At 43.8% G+C, this 23360-nt stretch overlaps 1 long non-coding RNA gene across 1 annotated transcript; it reads right to left on the reverse strand.

Annotated features, from left to right (window-relative positions):
• Positions 1–2700: 2700 nt before the first annotated feature.
• LOC141770747 (uncharacterized) lies at positions 2701–5097 on the reverse strand. Its single transcript, XR_012594620.1, has 3 exons — positions 4884–5097; positions 3577–4174; positions 2701–3142 (listed from the first exon to the last, which is right to left on the reverse strand). It is a non-coding gene; the product is annotated as an uncharacterized LOC141770747 (long non-coding RNA).
• Between the last annotated feature and the right edge of the window lie 18263 nt (positions 5098–23360).

Raw genomic sequence — 23360 nt, forward strand, 5'->3', positions numbered from 1 at the left:
CCAGGATTCATAGAACCGTAGTTACATTCGTAACTATCGTTCTATTTCATCCTTACTGACCGCCAGAGGCAGTGCTTCAACACTGGATGACTTATAACAACAGAGTCACGAGGAATCCTCGAGTACATACCCCATAAAGATGAAGCAGAGGAACTCGGCTGAAGGACCACGCCCAGTGGATGGGGGGTGGCCACATTGACTCTATAGTATCTGGAGAATGTGCTCGGTGACGTCCCTGAGGCCGCGGCACATATGTCCTCCAAGGGGACCCCTCTCAGGGTTGCCCATGATGTGGAAACACTCCTGGTAGAGTGGCACCTTACTGTGGATGGAGGAGAATGGTCATTCACCTTGTATGCGTGGGAAATCACTTCCACGATCCAGTGGGACAGGCGCTGCTTTGAGAGCGCACAGCCCTTCTTGGGACCGCCGTAACAGATAAAGAGTTGCTCTGACCGCCGTATGCATGCGGTGGCTTCTACATAGGCTCTAAGGGCCCGCACTGGGCATAACAGCCTTGCCCTCTCCTCCCCATCTCCTTTAGGGGGTTGAAACTGGGCAAGCCGAATAGGCTGATTGTGATGTGATCGTGACAGCACCTTAGGGAGGAACGCTGTATTTGGCCACAAAGTGACACCTGAGCCATCTGAGTTCCACCTCAGACGTGAATTGTTCACTGACAAGGCATGTAGCTCGCCTACACGCTTTGCAGAAGTGATGGCAAGGAGAAATGAAGTTTTGGCCGACAGCCACCTCAGCTCTGCCTGTACTAAGGGTTCAAAGGGAGGCAAGCATAGAGCGTCCGGCACCGGGGGCAGGTCCCATGCGGGAGCCCTCGGAGTGCTCGGGGGACGCAGCCGCAGAGCCCCTTTTAAGAAGAGAGACACAAGCCTGTTGCTCCCCACAGTGTTATTATCGACCCTATCGTGCTGCGATGAAATAGCAGCCACATACACCTTGAGTGTAGATGGAGACCGGCTACCTTCCAGGAGGGACTGCCGAAACTTCAGAATTGTAGGCACCGAGCAATATACTGGGTCCTCTTTCTGAACTGTACACCATTCAGAGAACAACTTCCACCTGTTCTCGTACTGCAGGTGGGTAGATGGTGCTCTGGCATTCAGAATAGTCTTTCTGTCTATGCAATCAGTCAGCATTGGGTCGGGCCCTCCAGCGGCCAAACCCACAGCTGAAGGCGGCTGGGGTCGGGATGCCAGATCTGACCCCCCAGCTGAGATAAGAGGTCTGTCCTGCTGGGGAGGCGCCAGGGCGTCCCGCAGCAGAGTCTGTGCAGCAGTGAGAACCATATCCTTGCTGGCCAGAAGGGGGCCACCAGGAGAAGTCTGTGGCCCTGCTGAAACACTCTGAGAAGCGTTGGTAGGATCAGAGGGAACGGTGGGAAGGCATAGAGGAGACTCTCTGGCCACATGTGAGCCAGAGTATCTTGACCTAGAGGGCTGGTCTTCTCCCTCAAGGAGAACCAGAGGAGGCAGTGGGTTGACATCTCTGAGGCAAAGAGATCCACCTCTGCTCTGCCGAAGAGACTCCATATTTTGTGCACCACCTGTGGGTGAAGGCGCCCCTCCCCCGGCGGGGGTTTGTGACGGGAGAGGAAATCTGCGACAAGGTTCCGTTCCCTTGGTAAATATATTGCCTGTAGGCTGAGGTGTTGTCCGACCGGACGAGCACATGTTTCCCTCTCAGGTATGGCAGGAAGTGCTTGAGCGCTAGGTGCACTGCACGTAGCTCCAGCACATTGACATGCTCTGTGCGGTCCAGAGCAGACCACTGTCCCCGAGCAGTCTTGTTCTGCCACACTGCACCCCACCCAGAGAGGCAGGCATCTGTTGTGACGGTCTCTCTGCGGGATGGACGGAGCCCATGGGCACGCCCTTTTCCAAGTACGCTCTCTCCCTCCCTGGGGATAGAGCGAGAAGCACTGTTGAGACACCTTTATCTTCTTGTGCCTGTGCCGCTTGGCGTCCAGGTGGAGGCCGTTCAGCCATCTCTGCAGAGGGCGCAGTGAAAGCAAGCCCAAGGGAACGACAGCTGAGGCAGCTGCCAGTTTGCCCGGCAGGCGAAGAAACAGAATGTGGGGCAACGACCTGCCCCTTTGGAAGATGTGAAGGTGGTGGAGGATGTCGTCCACACGCTGAAGTGACGGACAAGCCCTCATAGTGACTGTGTCCAGAGCCATACCAATAAGGTTATGCTCTGGGAGGGGTTCAGAGAGGTCTTCTCCAAGTTCACCCTGAGACCCAGCTGGGCCATGTGGGAGAGAAGGAGGGCCGTGTCCCGGGCCGCCTGAAGCGGGGATGGCGCACAGATCAGCCAATCGTCTAGATACGGCAGGATCTTCATGCCGCGTGACTGCAGGGGCGAGAGGGCCGCCGCAACGCACCTGGTGAATACTCGTGGGGACAGGGAGAGTCCAAATGGAAGCACCCTGAACTGAAATTGACGGTTTTGGAAAACAAAACGAAGAAACCTCCTCTGGTGAGGTACAATGGGAACATGGAAATAAGCATCCTTCAAGTCGACAGATGTGAACCATTCCCCTCTGGTGACAGCACGAAGAGTGTCCGCTGTGCTCAGCATTCATTATGACCCGGCTGGAGGATGGGGGCCGGCGCCGGAATTGAAGTTTGTACCCCCGGGTTAGGGTGGACACCACCCAGGGGTCTGAAGTGTGAGCTGCCCAGCAGTTGAGCTGCTGCTGGGAGAAATAACCGACAGCCGGCCCTAGGGTCTCAGTAGCAGGCCCCCCGGCCTCTGAAGGCTCTGGGGGGGCGGCGGTTAGGCTCCACGGCCCAGGGTTGCCTGGGGGGCAAGTGGGCGGGGTTGTCACGGTAGCGGACCTGCCTCTCGGTGGAGCGCTGAGGTCCGTGGTGGCCACTAGGCTGAGCCGGTGGCCGGGAGTGGCCTCGGGGGGCAGACATGGAGCCCCTCGGCCTGGCAGGGGGGGGGGCATGCCCCTTTGAAGACCAGAGAACTGCCTGGTCTGGTCAGCTTGGACAGTCCGCTCAAGTACCTGTAGGGCAGCTGTCCCGAACAGGTGCCCTGGTTCTACTGGAACAGTACGGAGGGTCCTCCGACATGTCTCAGACAAGGGCGACTGCGCCAGCCAAACCTGGCGACGAGTCTGAACCAGCATGGACATCAGCCGTCCGAGTTCCCTCGACCTCAGTGCAAACGCCTGAAATGACGCGCCACTGAGGCTGGTGGCAGAAACGTCGGGAGCAGCCTCCTGCAGAGAGGCTGAGAGGGCAAGCATGAGGTGTGGGAGGGAGTTGCCCATGCGGCCCATGCGAGCCGCTGTATCATAAGCTTAGAGAGGAGGTCGTCTGTGACCCGACATTGGGGTCGAGGGCACCTTGCCTCTGGTCTCAGAGCCTCGTCAGGGGAGACTATGAGAGAAGCAATGGCAGGCTCAATAGCTGGCATGTGGTCAAGGCCAATTTTCGCCGCATCCTGCATGGCTGCCAGGGTTCGGCCATCAGACGGGAGACGGGAGAAAGCCTTAGTATCCCTCCAGCATGCCTGTAACTCCCTAAGATACTCTTTGGAGGGAGGGACAGTAAAGGTGGTGGAGGCCGGCGCACGTCTAAAGAAAGCGCTCGCAGGCGCCGATTCTGGCTGCCGTATATCCAGCTGCAGGCGAGGCAAGGCCATGCGGATGATGGCTCCCATCGAGACAGCATCTTCCTCCGAATATGACTCAGCCATGGGCAGAGTTGGTGTACCTGCGTCCTCCGTACCCGCACTAGAGTGGGGGGCCAGGAGGAGCGACTTCATCTGGGCTAGCTCAGCCGTTAAGCAGAAGCGTAACCCATCAGGAGGTTTGAAGAGGAGCCATACAGGTGTTGCAGCCTGGAGAGTTGAGCATCGTGACAGCCACGGAGAAACTCTGTCCTGTCAGTTGCTGCTGAAGTCAGTCTGAGCGAGAGCACTCTGCTGACTGAAGAGAACGTGCAGGAAACAGTCTGTGTAGTGAGAGGAGAGCGAGCACACTGTCTTCACTAGCACATTAACTGTCAATGTCTGATTCTACCCGATTAGCCTGAGCGAGAGCACTCTGCTCATGCGAGGACAGTAGTGTTATGGACTCCGATGCCACAGTTTAGCCTGAGCGAGAGCACTCTGCTAACTGGAGAGAACGTGCAGAAAAAACAGCCTGTGTAGTGAGAGGAGAGTGAGCACACTGTCTTCACTAGTACAGTAACTGTTATCAATATACTTAACTGTTGCTGGTGTCACTCCGAGTTAGCCTGAGCGAGAACGCGCTGCTAACTGGAGAGAACGTGCAGAAAAAACAGCCTGTGTAGTGAGAGGAGAGTGAGCACACTGTCTTCACTAGTACAGTAACTGTCAATGTCTGAATCTACCCGATTAGCCTGAGCGAGAGCACTCCGCTAATGCGAGGACAGTAACGTTGTAGTAATCAATGCCAAGGTTAGCCTGAGCGAGAGCACTCTGCTAACTGAGGAGAACGTGCAAGAAACAGTCTGTGTAGTGAGAGGAGAGCGAGCACACTGTCTTCACTAGCACCGTAACTGTCAATGTCTTAGTCTACCCGATTAGCCTGAGCGAGAGCATTCTGCTAATGCGAGGACAGTAACGTTGTGGTAATCAATGCCAAGGTTAGCCTGAGCGAGAGCATTCTGCTAATGCGAGGACAGTAACGTTATGGTAATCAATGCCAAGTTAGCCTGAGCGAGAGCATTCTGCTAATGCGAGGACAGTAACGTTATGGTAATCAATGCCAAGTTAGCCTGAGCGAGAGCATTCTAACTGGGGAGAACGTGCAGGAAACCGTCTGTGTAGTGAGAGGAGAGCGAGCACACTGTCTTCACTAGCACAGTAACTGTCAACGTTGTGAAAACAATGCCGAAATTAGCCTGAGCGAGAGCACTCTGCTAATTAATAAGGCAGTAAAGTTTATAGTAAACGACGCGTATAGTAATGTTACCAATATACTTAGCTGTTGCTGGTGTCGCGCCGAGTTAGCTTGAGCGAGGGCGCGCTGCTAACCGTAAACACAGAAGCTATAGTAAGCTGTTCGTTATAGTGCTACACAGAGCAGAGAGGAGAGCTGGACGCTTCCTCACTGACAGCACGTTGTCACTAGTTTAGCATGAGCTAACGCTCTGCTAACTGTGCACAGACGTTATTGTTATAGAAAACAATGTAAATCGATCTCACCGGGTGATGTACACATTGGAAGATGTCCTTATCACGCTGGTGATGACCAGGATAGGTGCGTCCGCCGTCTCCTCCGTCGGAGGACCGAACGGCGGACAAACACAGTTTGATGGGCGGCTCGTCGCAGCCTTTGGAGGGCGAAACTCCGCAACTCTGACCGGTGGTCACAAGGCTACCGGCGACGAGCTCAAATAGGTAATTTAGCTTTTAGCTAATGCTACCACAGTAGTTAAACTGCGCAAGCGAGAAGATGAAATAGGACTGATCTCGTGGATGACACCGGAACTTATACCTTACCAGGGTCATCCGAGGTCACACGTGACTTTGTTGATATTAATACTCGACCTGCGCATGCGCGAGACGAAGATATTCAGTGTTGAAGCACTGCCTCTGGCGGTCAGTAAGGATGAAATAGAATGAAGCTTTCATGAATGCCCTAGTGTGCGTGTGTGTTTGTGTGAGCATGTACACTGTGTGTCTAGGTGTCACACAGGTATCTGCTCCAGTCCCTGACCTCTACTGTTTCACAGCATTTTTATTGACCTACTCCAGTTTTTGTCTTCAGGCCAACATTTTCATCTTTATTTATTTAATGTTGTTGTGACTGCAAATTGATTTTTTCTGTGCGTTTTATTCGAGCAACAGTCCAAATGGTGCCAGCATCAGCCTGCTAGGAGGGTGCTGCAGGGGCTGGGTGCCAGCACCGAACTCTCTTCAAAGTATACGCCGGATTTATTCTGCACATAGAGACATCTCTGCACCGCTTTTCACGCCTGGACACATTTTTGTTCATTCTCTATAAATATGTCACCACATGCAAACTTGGCTTTATTTTTGTGAATCAATGGTGGAGAGTGCAAAGCATATTGAAAGCATATTTCCTAAGCTCTTGGGATGTCATTTCTGATCACTTTGGGGTACCAACACACCTGCAGTGCATAGTGCAGTTGCAAGGCAATCCAATCACTTACTTTTTTCTCTATAAAACGGTGCCCTCCACATCACAGTGATAACTGCTTGATGAAAGAGAAGTTTGAATCAGCCACTGAGGACAAATAAAGTTAATTTAGCTTGAAAAGATATTTGCATTTTCATGCATCTTTGTAATAATGTGTTTGACAGCATTATACCGTATGTGCTGCACTGCCTGATAGTGAAAGTTTTCAACCCTTATTTCACACTTGTACTGCATAAACATTTTTTAAGAATTGTTACATTTAAAATACTTTATATTTTCTATATGTTCTACTGTTTGCACAGCCTAATAATACAATACACATAATGTATTCAGCTAAATTTATATTTCTGCTCTATTTTTCTGGTTGTTCTTTGTTTTTCTTCGCTCTATCCTGTTACTTCCGCTGCCGCATTGACCCACTTTCCTCACAAATCAAGCTTATGTTAGTTGTGGCAGGCACTTAGGTTATGTGCACCACACGAGCTGACCGTGAGCTGATCTGTAATCATGTTTGACACCTCAACATGGTGCTCATTTGTAAGCTGCCAATGTTATATTCTACCTCATGAGTACTGCTCTATGCTGGTTGCTCCCTGCACCTTCATGATCTCCTCTTGTTCCAGTGTACAGTATGTGATATGTTCATTTTGACAGTTGTTGCCTGTGCATTACAGTATGTGCAAGCTGTTTGGATTCATACAGAGAGCTCTGAGTCTCTACAATAGTTAACTTGATGCTGAGTGTTCTTGACAGAAGGAGCATTAAGTTTTTCTTATCTTTTCTGATAGAAATGTATTCTCACTCGAGGCACCCAACTTACAAATCGTAACATTTTGCTCAGCGCCTTAATCTGAAGGCGCTCAGTGTTTAAAAAGTGTCTTGTTTTTGAACTCCAGCTTCAGCGATTCTTCTGTTTTTGTCTCATAACTCCATCTGGAACAGTTACCAGATCCGAAGGTGGACAGACACGTGGCAAAGAAACTAGGAAGAAACACACACACATACACACACGCATACACACACACAAACACACACACACACACACACACAAAGCACAATGAATCTGTGAATCATGGGTAAAGAAAAAAAAAAGAAGAGCTTAAAACGGTTATCACACTGAACAGGCATGTCTATCCCATTATATTATCCCTCACAGCTCACCCTTAACCCGGTTCACTGCCTCCTCAAAAACCTTTTTAGAAATGCGTAGATGCTTGGAAATGGCAACGTTGCCGGTAGGATGGCTTTCATGTGGGGATGGTGGTGGGTTTAAGACACTGTGATCACACAGATTGCCTAATAAATAAACCAGCTATTAGGAGGTATTTTGGCACCTACAAGGAGCACTATAAATGATTTGGAAGCTGTATTGCATATAATAAAAAAGAAAAAGAAAATCAAATAGGAACTAGCTCCACTTTGAGCAGCTATATCAGTGAAATATACATCAGTATTACCAATCGAATAATATAATATATAATATTGTATTGTTCACAGTGGACAATTTACTTTTACTTTTGATCATTTTGTACTTTTACTTAAATTTGAATGCAGAACATTTACTTGTAGTGGAGTATGTTAATATTCAACACACTCCCAGCTCCTCAAATACCGCCGATTGGTCAATACGGCGGTATTTGACAAGTTGGGAGTGAGAACGGGTTGTAATATTGTGGTACTTTGGTGCTTATCCTTAAGTAAAAGTACTTCCTCCACCACTGTAAATGTCTTCAATATTAGCACCTGATTCACTGACATTTCAGGCATTTCTCAGTTTTCCTTTTTTTGCTGCATGTACTTGTCAGCCAAAACTGAAAGGAAATATTTCCAAGTGAAAATTTTTTTTTGATTTAAACTGATTTAAAATGCTGACTGATGATGTCTCATGAGAAACTGTTTACTGCTTCAGTGATGTAGAAATACCCAACCAAACTTTTTTCTTAAAGGTGCTAAATTTGATATCCAGAGCATTAGTATAGCAGCAAACAACTATCAGCTATGTAAAGATATATAGGAGTAAAGTCTACCTGAGCAGAGAATGAAGTTGCTCTCTCTCTGTGTGTGTTGTAATCTGAGCTTCTCTTTGTTTTGTAGACATTGCCTGGCTGGACGCGTGTGCTTTTAGTGCATGTTCGTGCGTGTAAGCGTAATGCCACTCTGCACTGCGCTCATGCGGTGGTTAGAGCTGATAATGCGGTCTGGACTGACGCCGTCGTAGTGGAAGTGTAGCACCACCCTCAGGTTCCCCCTTAGGTAAACACTTTTATCTCTGTCAGCACTTTTGCCGTTGTTTGCACTGTCAGCACCGTTAGCTGCGAACAGCCAGCACGCCCTCTACCATGTTGAGAGCCATGCAGAGGCAATAGAAATTCTCCCAATCCCGTATTCAGCACCTTTTAAAGTTTTTCATAAATGTCACACACTCTTCCTGTCATTTAATTATCTACATCAGGGGTATATGTTGTTATTGCTGCATATAGGCCTACTGGTTTGCTCATGGCTGAGTTACCATATAATTGGGTTCCTGTTGCTCCTGATTAGAGGCTTTAAAGCTTCTCAGTAGGATTGGCCATTTATATCTTAAGAGGAAATGTGAAATGTGCTACCATCCCTAAACATACTGTACAGACTTTTACAGAATGTAAACTCACTTGAACACTTTTATACACACTTAACACACAGGGCGTTTACATATTAGGTACGATTGATTTGTATCGTGCCCGAGTACGATTGCCCCTCCTCCCCACACCCCCAATGTTCAGTTTTCACATTATTAAAGTTGTTCCGTACCCGAGCACACTTGCGTCATCATCCACATGTATTTGTTCATGTTGCGATCAGCTGTTCTAGCGGCGGAGCATCGTAAAACACTTCATTCAAATTTGACGAAAAAAAAAAAATATTCATCAAAATGATGAGAGACAAAATTAGCCTCATAAAACTTTCATTCTCACATGGCAGGTATGCCACTCTGTTCCTGCCTTCACTCACGCAACAACACACCCATTTCCTCACATTCACGATATGAATTTAGAAGTTTTACGTCTTCCTCAAAGCTGAGCTGCCTCTGTGCGGATGGGAGAGGAGGAGAGCACTCGGATAAGGTTCTCATATGCGGGTCATACAGTGTGACAGTGCAAGACATCAATATTTAAATGAGAGTATACAGGGAAATCTGTGAAAGAAAAACTTTCTCCACACCCCACATATTCAGTGAACGTGAATGTTGTGGCTGCGTCTGAGACCGTCCACCTCAATGGAACATCTCACATGCACCTCTGCAGTCACATGCACAGACAGAACTGTACACGCAGTAGTAGTGAGATGCATTGATGCATTTCATGTGTAGGAGTTTTATTTACCTCTGCATCCGCTCTTCCGCCCTCTCAACAATGTTGGCAGTTCTATGCATTGTTAGAGCTCGGTTATGTAATGTATGGCGACTAGAGCTCAGGCATCTTTTAAGAATGATTTTTTTTTTTCCCCTTTGTTGCAGTTTGGATGCGAAGCATGAGGATATCCTTTTTAGAATACTGCGGAAGAGGGGGAGATGAAAGGAAAGGGGAAGCGGAGAGCGGAGAGGAAGGGATAAGACAGGAAGCAAAAGAAGTGAAGGAGAGGAGAAGAAGCAGACAGGGTAGGTCAGGAGAGGACATGCAGAAGAAAGAGGAGGGGAGGAAGAATTAGGAGAGACAAGTTGAGAGGCGAAGAGAAAGCAAAGGAAGGGGAGTAAAGGGAGTAACAAGAGTGTAAATGTTTGCTTTATATCAACAGCAGCTCTTATATAACACTCTGCCAATACACAAACAAACACTTGCATTTTCTCTCTTTAGTGTTAGATAATACAACAGAATAATCAGCAGGTATCTGCCTCCTCTCACTGGCCTCTGGATGAGAATAAAACAATGCATGACATACTGTTCCTCCTCCATCCTTCCCACTGCTGTTCCCCCCTCCCTCGTCCTTCTCTCTATACTCCCACCATCCTTCTATCATTCCTCCATCTCTCCCTACATCCCACCCTCCCTCCTTCCTCCCTCCCACCTATCTTGCATCATCCCTCCATCACTCACCCTGCCCTCCCGTTACACTCCGTCCCTCACCTCCGTCATCCTTTCCTTTTGTTCTTCCTTCATGTGACTCCCCTCTCTCTCTCTCTCTCTCTCTCTTCCTCCATATTTTTATTGCTACTTTCCAACTAAGCTTCTCTCTATCTTCAGATTTCAAATATCACTGAACCATTTACACGCATACACACTCGCAGTGCAATGCAGCAGAAGAGAAAACAAAACATCTTCCCACAGATGATTCTAGGTTATATAAATGTTTTTGCCGGATTCCTTGACATTTGCAGTTTATTCTCATTGTTGTTTTACACTGATTCTACGAACACCAGAAGGTTGATGTGAACCGAAGCAACCCACATTTATTCACTGTGTGACAGAATTAGTTTTTTTCTTATCAAGAAAATCTGTGTTGAGAAAATTGAGAAAGATACTGGCTGATGTTTCAATTGATATTTCTGCACTTTTCGCATTATACAAATGCTTTGATATTGATTTCACGGAGACTAGGGTTATGGCATTTATTCAGTGTGTTAAGGACCATGAAGATTCAAATAATGAACTTACAGAGAACAGAGAAGTTCTGAGTTACATCAGTTTGACCTAAAAGTAGCAGTATGCAAAGTCTTTTGTCAAATAAACATTAGAATCTAAGGTGTAACGGAAATAAGCTATCTGTGTTTTTACCTAAACTGGAGGATTAAATCGTAAAATCTCAAGCATGCATGGATGCACACAAACACATGGCCATTATTTTATCTCATGTGCTGAATATGCAACATGTAATGCCATGTGGGATGGGATGCTTCTTGTGGTTTTAAAAAAAAGAAGATAACTAAGAATAGACTCGTACTGTACAGCAACACTCCTGGGGGGAGATGTTATAGCAGAATAGGTTGCACACTAAAACATAAACACACATGCACAGTTGTTTGAATTCATATTTTTAAGGAGGGGATTAAAAACCAGTGTGTTGCCCTTCACGTTCCTTTTCAAAGCATGATTGTGTGAGTGTGTGTGTGTGTGTGTGTGTGTGTATGTGAAGGTTTGGTCCATCAAAATGATTGAGGGGACATGTCACGGTGTTGTTCATCATTTTGTCCCCCCACCAAAAAAAGGTATTGTTGACCAGGGACTTCTGCATTCAGGGCACACTGAGAAAACTCACTCAAAATCTATATCTGGAAAAATCTGCCGTGGAGTCATAGATCCTAAATCTTCAAACTAGTCTGACACAAAATCACTGTTGCCTGTAATCTGGGGAAAAGAAAAAAAAAAAAGATCCTTCTTTTTCCTCAGGGCCCAGACAAAATCCTTTGAATACTGTGTGGGCTGATATGTCTGTTACAACTCTTTTTTTCTATTAAGCCACAAGACCAATACATGCCAGATTGATAATTGGCAATGCTATAGATTAAGGTAATTCAAAAGCATGGTGACAGCAGGTCACGCAGCACTGAACTACATTTTATCTACTTCCTTATCTTCTCTGATGTCACAAAGAGCTCACGAAGAAGTAGCATGAACGTTATTATTAGTCGAGACTGCAACTTGAAGTCGTGTTTTGTGATGTTTTAGCTCCTTTTCGTTTTCTCATCCCTGCACTCAATTGATGACGAACATATGTGTCACTATGGTTACCAAGTGATGCCTAATTATATGAATTGCTTATACAGGTCTTGACAGTCCCCTTGATCATCAGAAGGATTTGATAGTAGTTGAGCTCTGAATTCATGCTACTATCACATATCTACTATCACAAAATCTTGTGGTTGGTCTGCTTTGATAGTTTGCACTAGAGTTCAATTTACAGCTTTCACACCAGTCTAACCAAAGCAAACCAAACAGGAAAGTGCACCAGAGTTTGTTTGAATCGAACCAAACAGATTGGATGTGAAAGGACCCGAAAAATTACATGAATCCCCTCATCTGTTCTTCACAGACCACTAAACGCCAATGGTTAAAAAGTCCATGATGGTGCCTGCTTCCTGACCAATCCATACAATGATCCAGTGGCGGACTAGGGTAGCCTATATGGCACTGCATGTTTTCTCAATTCTAAGGGCACCTTAGAGCGCACTTCATCACCTTTTCTCCACTGGAAGGGCAGCCTAGTGGGCACTTCATCACATTTTCTCCACAGGAAGGGCAGACAAGAGGCACTTCATCACGTTTTTTCCACTGGTAGGGCAGGCTAGAGGGCACTTCATCATGTTTTCTTCACTAGAGGGGCATATTAGAGGGCACTTCATCACATTTTCTTCACTAGAGGGGCACCAAAGGGCACTTCATCACATTTTCTCCACTGGAAGGGCACTCTAGAGGGCACTTTATCATGTTTCATCTACCATATCCAAGAAGGCACTTTTGCTGCAGCTTGTTCGCACCAGTGCAATGATCAGTAAACACCCAAAATTCAATCAATCCTGAAACAAAGAAGTAACTAATGTTAGAATGCTGAATTCAAACTATCATTTCCTAAAAGTGGAAGTTGGAGCAGAGTGTTTTGTCTGAGGCAGTGATACAGACTGATACAGTATTGTAAGTGGGAAGACTTAGAAACACAGACGACGACTGTTCAGATTGCTTTAGGACAGAAACTGCTCAATTAAGGAGATATTCCTCGGTTAACAGAAAAGAGACTGCACTACTTTTTTTAACCGGCTAATCAAAGCTCAAAGAAGAATTGAAAGTAGCTGCTGGCTGCAGCCTATGGTCGGCTCATGGAATCGCTTATTCACAGTATATCCATTTAATGGAACTGCTTGGGCCAGAAATGACTATTTTTGGTTTGGTTGCAGTGTCTTGTTAAGACTTCTGTAACTTTCAACACTCAATATTTTAGACCTGCAATGATTAGAAAAAATTAAAACATTAATCTGCAACTATTTTAATAATTGATTAATCATTCTCTTGTGTCAGCTTCTTAAAAGTACTGTTTTACTTAGTTTTCCACAATTTCTAAATTTTTCACATTTTCCCACATTTTATAGACCAAGTGATTAATCAATCAATTGACAAAATAATTGGTGGATTACTCGATAGTTAAAATAATTACAGCCCCACAATATCTTTAAAGTGGTTCTGGGAGTGGTCACACAGTTATTTCAGGTAGATACTACTTTGTGATGTCAAAGTAGACCGCCGACTAGACTAGACTGTTATCAGGCCATTAAATACACCTTATCGGTCGCTATAAGCACCACAGATGTGAGTCAATAGGGGCCTACTACACCCAATATTAGGTTTTGTCATCTAGTCACATGGTAGATCACCGAAAGAGGGTATAAGAGAACGCGACAACCTTTAGTGACCGTAGTAATTATGACAGGAGCAGAAGCGGAATCAGGCGCTGTAGTATAGACAGTATGAAACTCTAAAAGGGGTGCAGGTCGTGGGTGATGCATGGGACACAAAACAGAGGACTTTCAGTCAGGAGACCAGAGTTTGCATCCCGTGTGAAACCAACGAGTAGTTGTCTTTGTGTCCACAAGCTTTAAGTTTCACTTTCACTTTTGAAACTGGTATTTTAAGCCAAACCCAATAATTTCCCCTAAACTTAACTATGTGTTTTTGTTGCTTAAACCTAAAGAAGTTATAGTTTCGTTGCCTAAACCTAAAGAAGCCTCGTTTGTGCTCAAAACGTAACGTTTCATGCCATTTTACAACATATTAGAACGTGTTGTTTTAAGTTTTGCTTTCACTATACAACATAGTAGGCTTAGTAGACCCTAATGACCCACATCTATGGTGCTTACAGCGACATATAACGCCTATTTAATGGCCTGATAACAGTCAAATCAGTTGGTAGAGAGGTGGCAAAACCATTGAGCCAATGCTGCCACCAGCTAGTGATCCAGCTAAGCCCATAGTCGCTTAGCTGAGAGGTTTTCAGTCAGGGCCACTGTTTTAGCCCCCTTATCCTCTGCCCTGCTAGCACTCCATTGACGGGGTCACTACACCCAACACACACAAACACACTCACACACACCCACCCCATTCATCATCAATTGGATGCTTGTCAGAGTACTCAGCCTCTCCGAGCCCTGGCAGATTACTTCCTGTAGCTGATTGTGGTTTTTGTTTTTAAAGCTATCTTTCAGCTGTCTGAAAAAGTGTGTTTTATATATTTCTTTTCCAGACACTAGAGGAGATCACATGTACAAATTGTTCACCGGCTACATACAATTTCACCACACCACAGTGAAAATGAGGCCAGGGTTGTTGATAACGCCGTGCTGTGTAATAATGGCACACATATCTCTTTTGTTATAAAAACATTAACTTCATGCTGCCGCCACACTAACAGCACTGGCTTTATAGACACTAACTGTGTTTACATATTCAAAATGATGAGACTGCACTTCAGCAGAGTTGTTATGCTTGTTTACTATCTGCTACAAATCCCACCAACAGCCACTTCATTAAAGCAGGGTCCCAGAAATCTATGGCCCTGTGTCGTCGATTTCCCAGTGCTCTTTGCTCATTGTTGTCAGTTCAGCTGAAAGCACTGCAGCTGAAAAAAAAAACAGGGACTTAGCAGTAGCAGTGTATACATGGATTTAAAGGCATGTTGATTTTATATTGTTTAAGTAACGGTTGAAACTACAAATTGTCTGACCAATGGCCTCCTACTGTGTAGACCGTCTGCTGTATTCCCTTGAGACTATTACGAATTTGTATTCGTGATGAACACAAACAGGGCTGCTGTTTACCTATGTTGCAATGGTGGCTTCTGAAAGCAATGTTGCAACACTTGTTGAAATAATTGCTGATAAAGTCCGTCAGAATTAATTAAATTGAATTGCAAAAGGATCTGTACAGCTCAGTGTCTGCTGAAAAGCCTTCCCTGAATGCACTTAATATTAAATGTCTGTTTGCCCTTGAATGAAAATCCTGTTCTGTTCAAGAGTCAGCTGCATACAAAACGGAGACACACTTACAATCTGAGACCATTAAATTACAAATGTGTGTGTGTTTACCTACCTTTATTTTAGGGATGCACCGATTGCAAAATTCTGGCCCGATACCGATGTTTTAAATAACAATTTGGCCGATAGCCAATACTGATACCGATGTTTTTGCTGTTATCTATTCCTCTTTTGTGCCAGGGGAAACAAAGACATCTTCATTATAAAAAAAAATAACTGAGCCGTTTTAAAGTCATTCAGCATTTCATTACACTGCCTTTGAATGACCACAAATTCAATAATAAGAATTTATGAAACAACCTTTAATTTAACCGTCTTTCACATGAAACAAATATTTAGTTTTAAAGAAATAACTACTTCAAAAGCCTTTTAGCTGCTATACACCTACCTACTGAATGAGAAGAATGTTTCAGTACTTACATAGCCCAACAAAAATATTTGTTTTGTGAAACATGAAATAAATGTACATGTAAAAGCGATTAGAAACATAAGCAGTGTTTCCCACACATGTGATTTACTTGGGTGGGCCACCCATATATTAATGGCCACCAGCTATTTTTGATGACCATCATTTTTAATTTTTCATGATAGGCCGATGGCAGTCAACAAGGCGAATATTCACCGATACCGATGTTCGGCCGATAAATCGGTGCATCCCAACTTTATTTCAATCAACTGTCTCAAAGCTGTTCACATCCCGCCTTACTGCTCACTGAAAACACAACTACAAACAGCAGGAAGTACTTCCATTTACACAAAATAGGGAGTAAGGGAAATTATGTGCATCTAAAGATTCTTGACTAGAGTCCAAATCCAAAATGGACCCCGCTATCGTAACCCATACCTATTCTTGACCTCATTTTAGTGACCAGACGATTCCAGGTTTGTTGAGGTGGCAAAAAACAACAGCTATATGCACAAAATGCTGTAATAATAGTTTTGGCTTGATTACAAAATGTCTTTAAGTATTGTCACTTGACCACTCCTGTTCTGTGCTCTTCATCAGTGAGCAGTTTAAAATGGTATGGCAACTGTGCCAGATGACACAATGACATAATAGATGTCATCTAGTATTATAATCTCAGCACAGACACTGAATTACCGATCAGTTAATGTCCCTATCAAGCCCACACATTGCCATTTTGTGTAATGGAAAAAAAACAGCATCTGTAACACTTCTACATTTGTTTAATGCAAAATATTGCTTGCAACCTAAATGTTGCATTACTACATGTTTTTCCATATTCTTGTTTTCTGATAGACAAGCTGCATATCACATAGGAGGACTAATTTTAGTTTTCTTTATCATCAATCTCTTTGATTAGCCTAGATGGACTTTAGTGTGAGTGTCAACATTTACAATCCATAAATCATTCTGTCTTCCTCAGCTGTGTTTTTAACTGAACCTGTACCTCTTTTATTCACCCCCACTGCAGGAAATCCCTTAAGTCACAGACTCCCCCCTAAACCACAACATTTACTAATTCTCAGTCTCTTTTATCATGTATTTACTCTAGAGCAGTGGTGCTTGTGTTTATAGAGTCAGTGCACATTCACACTTATATTCCAAGCAGTGGCATAAAACTGCTCTACCTTATCATGTATTATACAAGAAGTGGCTTTTGCAACTTGACTCATTTTGACAAAATTATTTCATTACAGGCTGATTAAACTGGATTTCAATAAACACATCTATAGACTTTCTTTACATTTGAAGTCACATTGGGTTTCCGTCTGCATTTGGGTTAAGAAAACTCTTAAAACATTTTGCAGGATTAAGATCTAAAACCTCAACAACACACACAAAATCAACTGCTACAAAAACGAAAGTGAAGTAAAAAACTACAGTTGTATCACGTTATTGTTTGTTGGTGCTAATGCCGTAATTGCAGCAGCTATTACTGCTGTAATGACACAGGTTGCCTGTTAATAGCACAGGTCTGTTACCTTAAAGGATCATTTCAATTTATTACAACTTGGGTCTTATTTTCATAATTTTGGGTATCATTCCTGTTGTCTAGGGCTGGGAGATATGGAGAAAATCAAATGTCATGATATTTTTTACCAAATACCTCGACATCGATATTGAACAATATTGTAGGTTTGACTATTGGTGCTTTTACAAAATATTTACACAGGGAGATTTTTGATAAATAATCCTCTGTAATGTGGATATAATGACTAAGTGGGTAAAGGCAAATAATCGAACAGTTAGAACAGTCTGGTAAGTTCAGATATATTGCCCAGCCCTACTGTTGTCTATGATATTGTTGTACTCACCAAAGTAATTGCAGAGACCTGGAAACACTTTGATATAGCGGCAACATCCATTGGGGCGGCTGTGATCAGACAGATTGTAAACAAGCCAACCGTTTTTCTATGTTTTTAGGCATCCATACTGTACGACTGATTAATAGATATCAAGGGACAAAATGTAAATGTAACATACAGTACATGTAGAGGACTGTACGTTCACCAATTCCGGCTAAAGTTGTACAGGTTACAACTGCAATGCCAGCATGTTTTTGCTGAGATGATGCTTTGAGTTGGCATGTCCATGACTTGTATTGTCGCTCCCCTCTAGTGGACTCCTCCACCCATTTCGGTGCAATTGATGTCAAGGCAAGCCATGAAATTACGGAACTGGCGCAGAAGTAAAAATCGCTAGTTCCCAATGGAACTGCCACTTTGCTGGGGAACAGTCACTCTGCTTGATCTGTGCTGCTCTTAAATTAGGACCCTCTCCATGAACAAGACTGCCCTTCACCTCCAGGCAGCGGCAGTCAGGCAGAGCTCACACATTCAGCACTTACTACATCCTCTCTTGTCTGCCACACCACATATAGGGAAACCTCGCTTCTGGCAAGTCTCCATCAAATTGTCAGCCAAGGATTAGTTGTTATCTTGTTTAGGAAGCTGTGAAATACATGGCGTGCTTGGTTTTGTGATTCTTACTGAGAATATTCAGCATGTGGGAGGAAGTGCCAGATGTGCTTATGTGATTTTACACTAAAAAGGTGAACATAGCACTTTCAATTAGTTGATTACGTTATTTCTAGATGAAGGCAGAGTCGTGACGTAGCAAAAACACACACACACAGTACAAAAACACATCCTTTTTGGAGCTTAGCTAAGGAACTGCTGGCTAAGAGAGGGAGAGGCTATTCTGCAGATAACAGGAGACAGTTGTCCACTCCTTTATGCTGCCATGTCCTCTGCCTGACTCTGTGCAGTGAATTAAAGTCGTCAGCGTCAAGCTAATCAACCAAATCAGCTGATCAGCTTCTCCCCGCTTCACTCCCTCTAATCACGGGATTTAGGTCGCAATTACACCCTAGTCTTGATTCTCATTCTTTCTTGTCGAGTGTGCATATGTGTAGGCACTATGCATATGAATGTGTGTGATTGCGAGTCGTATTGTGTGCATGTATGTGTGTGTATGCTTGTTTTTTCAGAAGGTAGAGGATAAGGGAAAGTAATTTATTCGCAGCTAAAGCCAGACTATAACTTTTTCTGATAGCGCCCGCTGTGTTCACAATTGCGGGATAATTACGGGATCATAATAAATGCTAAAATGAAGTGGAAAAGTAGCACATGTAAGGATCAAGACTTCAGCAAACAGAGCTGGGCTGGGAAATATAGCCAGAAAATTAAATCTTAATTTTTATTTGTTTTTTTCTTCAGCTTGGGGCCTGATTCACTATTGTAATTGTTTTTTTTTTTTCTTTTTCCTAAAAATCATACCAGACCAAGTAAATGTAGAGCAGCAGAACCCCTGAGTGTATTAAACATAGCAGCAGTGTGATTTATTGCTTATGAGTTCAACTTCCCATTTGCAAGAGGAACATTGTGTTATTTCTTCTTTCAAAAGTTACATATAGCCTTGCTTTAAAGTTAGTTGGAACTTACTTCCTGTTTCCAGTACAAAATGAAATTAGCATTAAACTAAATGAACGCTCTTCAGTTTCCTGCACTCAAAACCACACTTTTTTAATTCATTGAGTTTAAGACAACTGGAACGACGGTATAAATAAAGGTAGGACGGAGCAATATTGACAAAATCCTTTATCCTGATATAGGTAATTTCATATATTGATAACAATGAATATCACGATATATCATGTTTTCTGGTAATTCAATAAATAAAAAGTCTATATTAAATAACAACATGGTAAAGCCCATTTTTGTATATATATATTATATGAATTAAAGGGACTATTTGTAACTTTTTAAGCGTATAAATGTAGCGGGTCGCCACACATGCGCGCTCGCATATGCGCGTTCGCATGTGGCCGCTGCCTTTCCTCCTCTGCCTGCCTGCCTTCACTCAGAGAGCGTGCGCGTTCTCAGCTCGCTCCACCTCTAGACGTGAACGCGCGCTCACTCCTCACTGCAGAAGAGTTAGTTTAGCTCTGAGAATATCTAGTGAGTTGACGTTTTTGCAGAAATAACTGCTGCAGCTCCTCCAGACCAACAGAGGTTTTCCGTGTCTTGTGAAGTGACGGAGCTCTTCAGAGAGTTACGTTGTCTTCTCGTTGCCGACCGGGTGCCGGTGTCTCCCTGCTCTCTCCGGCTGCGGGCGGAGAGAGCTGGGAGAAACGCTGTAGAGCCCCGCTGCATCAGCCTACGCTGAGGCAGGAAAAGCCAACACTAAGATCAGATCTAAATCATGTTCATGGAGAGACTTTCGTCTGGTCAGCTAACATTACTGCCAAGCAGCTGAAATATAGAGTGATATTGTGGTTTTAGCTGACGTGTGTCGCTTCACTGTTTTGAGCGATGCTCGTTCAGGTATATTTAGAGCGAGCAGGCGCAAGCCAGACGCTGGCTTTCGTTGATTTCACGGCCACAGGTGTCGCTTTTAAGAAGCATTTCTGAAAGTTACAAATAGTCCCTTTAAACATAAATGAAAAGTGAAATGAAAAAACATATTTTCTGAGCAATTTGAGTTAGTATGCATTTTTTTAATATTATCAATTTAGTTGACGTAATTTTGTATCACTATATCCTGATATATGAATGCATCGCAATATGATTCCATTGAAAGACGATAGAGTTATCATGAATGCAGACCTAAACAATGGTAACAGTAGTTACTTTCAGCAGTGAGCTCGCTATGACTTGAACAAGCTGCAGGGGCGACGTAGTCTCACTCTTTCTCTTTCTCTCTATACTCTATGTTACTCTCTCACCCAGATGTGCTGTCAAGTTCCAAAATTTGGCACAGATTTGATTTAACATGAATTAGTCCTAGTAGTAATTTGGTCTGTACCCTTAACAGTACAGAGTTTGGTACCCAATTCTATCCAGTATAGGTTTTAAAACATTACACAATTTGTATAGTAATATGTGCATGAATTCTATGACTCGATCATAAACCATTGTGGCTGGTTACAAAGGTTATCTTGTATGTATTTATCATAGTCAGAGGCTCATCTATCACTATCACTACTACACTACATTACAGCACAGATGGGACAACGTCATTGCTTTGTCAAGTAAAGTAAATTGTAAACTACTGTTGACATGTTGAGTCATATTACAGACTTTATTTAACCAGTGTAGTTTTGCTGTGCATGAATGCTCTTGCACAGTAATATTTTCACACATGGAAGCTGCCCAGTACAACAAGAGGCTGATCTGTTTATCACTGAGCAGCCCCACTGGAGCAACCGGGGGTTAAGTGCCTTGAAGTGCCACAGATGAGATTGGTTTTAGACCATCACTGGCCAACACTTGTGTTTTTCAAATATTAACTGGTGCATCTAAGGCAGCAATTGTTTTTTCCAAAATGGTGTTTGAAAGTGCGAAATGTTTCCAGGCAACATGAGCTGAAGGTTACACAGTCGCAAATGGCTCGGAGGATTGTGTAAGTTCCCCAGCAGCGGTGCCAGAGAAAGTGAAACTCTGTGCTGACTGATTGAAACAGCAGCCAGGTGGAGTTGAAAGACGCGACCCGAACTCGACCCTCCATATCAAAGCCTAGGGGGAGCTTCAGAGACTGGCACGACTTTACTAATGATGGGTGAAATGTTTCATCTCGTCATCACATCCCACCCACCAAACTCCGTCGGTCTGTCTTTCACTCTGTTTCGTGTTGCCTCTCTTCCACTCCGTCACTCCCCCTTACTCATCATCTCTCACTCACTCCACTTTCCATCTCGCATGCTGTCCTTCGCCTCCTTTACTCTCTCCTTATGTCTCACCTTGTCTTCCACGCTGTCTCGTTTCAAACTGTGTCTGCAGTAACTTAATGGCCCGGTGCTGCAGGTAGAAAGCAAGGGGCTCCGGTCCTGCTTCTCTATTATCTGCCACACCGCCAGGGAGGAGGCTAACTTATGTGTGTATGCTCTGCGTTAAGAGAGTATGTGTGTGTGTGTGTGTGTGTGGGGGGGTGGACATAGAGCTGGTTGATCTATTATCTGTCACTCGGTGAGAGAGGAGACTCATTCTGCAACAGTTTTCTGTGTATGTGTGTGTGAGGCTGCGTGTGTGGATGGATAGTGCTGACAGGGATACAGCAGCAGTTGAAATGAGAAGCACATGACAGACGGAAAGGCAGGATGCAAATAAAGGATAAATTACTTTTACACACAAGCATCATTTGTGTCAGTGTGTGTATTTATGTATGTTATGAATGTGTACATTCTGTACTTGCAAGCACATTTGCAGGCATGCACATCTGTACGGGTGTCTGCATGCATGTTTTGATGAGCCACTGGGTAGCACGCTGGCCCATAATTGGGTGATGAATGGGCTGGCTGGTCAGTGTTCTGCAGTGTGATTGGTTGATTTAATACCAGCTGGTCCACTGCTACTGTGTCGTACATTGATCCATGTTATTCAGCTACGGTGTGGCTCATTGGTTGGTGTGTGTGTGTGTGTTAAAGTAGTTACTTGCCTATCCGTGTGCCAATACAAGTGGAAAAAGCACATATTCAAAACTTTACTTATTCATATTTTATTCTAAAAATCGTTTAAAGAGGACCTATTATGTTTTTGTGCTTTTTTTCTCCTTTCCTTTAGTGTGTTATAAACATTTTAGGGCTGTCAAAGTTAACGTAAATTATTTTTAACGCCACTAATTTCTTTAACGCATTTACACAACTTGTGTTTTTTAGGTGGTAGCAGGCTTAGTTTTAAAGCTAGTGAAGATATTGGCATTATATGAAACGACAAACCTAAGGAATCCATTGGTACCAACCATGTCATACTAGCTTGTCATGAAGAAGGCTGAATAATGCTCCAAATGTACGCAGAAATTTGGTGAGGAAAAACTGGCATGACCATTTTCAAAAGGATCCCTTGACCTCTGACCTCAAGATATGTGAATGAAAACGGGTTTTATGGGTACCCACGAGTCTCCCCTTTACAGACATGCCCACTTCATGATAATCAGCTCAATCAGAGCGTGTCAGACAGATGGTGAAAAGAGGTGCTGCAGCACAGCCGGTATGAGAAAAATAAAACGTTTTACATGCTTTAATGTTCAACCTGAAAATGAACATAATAGGTCCTCTTTAAATTACTGTGTTGCTAAAAAATCCAAATGAACAAATGATATGTTTCTCTGTAACTGCTGCGTGGGTAGAAAACAACTGTTTCAACTTTAAAGGTGATGTGGTCAATATGTTCACAACTTCTTTTTTCACTGCCCCCAAGTGGCACACTACCCCAATAGCAATCTCCTCCTGTCTTATTGTGTGTCATTGTAAAGGTTATTGTTGATGTATCTTGCAGTTTCAAGCCCCCAATGTTTTGTAATGCAGCTTTTGTTATTCCAGCAGCTACAACGGACTGATAACAGAATTGATAACAGAGACGTGTTTAAGCTAATAAAGCATCACTGCTGGATGCTAGGTTTTGGTGTCAGCTCCTTTACAAATCAAGAGCAATACCCCACAGCAATGCACAAACCATCATACAAGGAGAATTTATAGACCGTAGCCTCGATAGATCATAATGTAATACACCCTGAAACATGCTGTGTTTTGAGTAAATCGCAAAGCTCTCATTTTTTTTCCTGACAGGAAATCTCTTGTTCACTGAGGTAGAGGGCAAGAACACAAGTATAGAGAGCAAATGGTAGTACATTATTTTATAAAACACCTTGTGATAAAACTCCTGAATTACAGTGAATATCACAGACGGATGATGACAGTGTAAGAGTATGCAATTTTTATTCTAATATTATGATTCTAATAA

Source organism: Sebastes fasciatus, chromosome 7 (assembly GCF_043250625.1).
Source record: "Sebastes fasciatus isolate fSebFas1 chromosome 7, fSebFas1.pri, whole genome shotgun sequence".
Lineage (NCBI taxonomy): Eukaryota > Metazoa > Chordata > Actinopteri > Perciformes > Sebastidae > Sebastes > Sebastes fasciatus.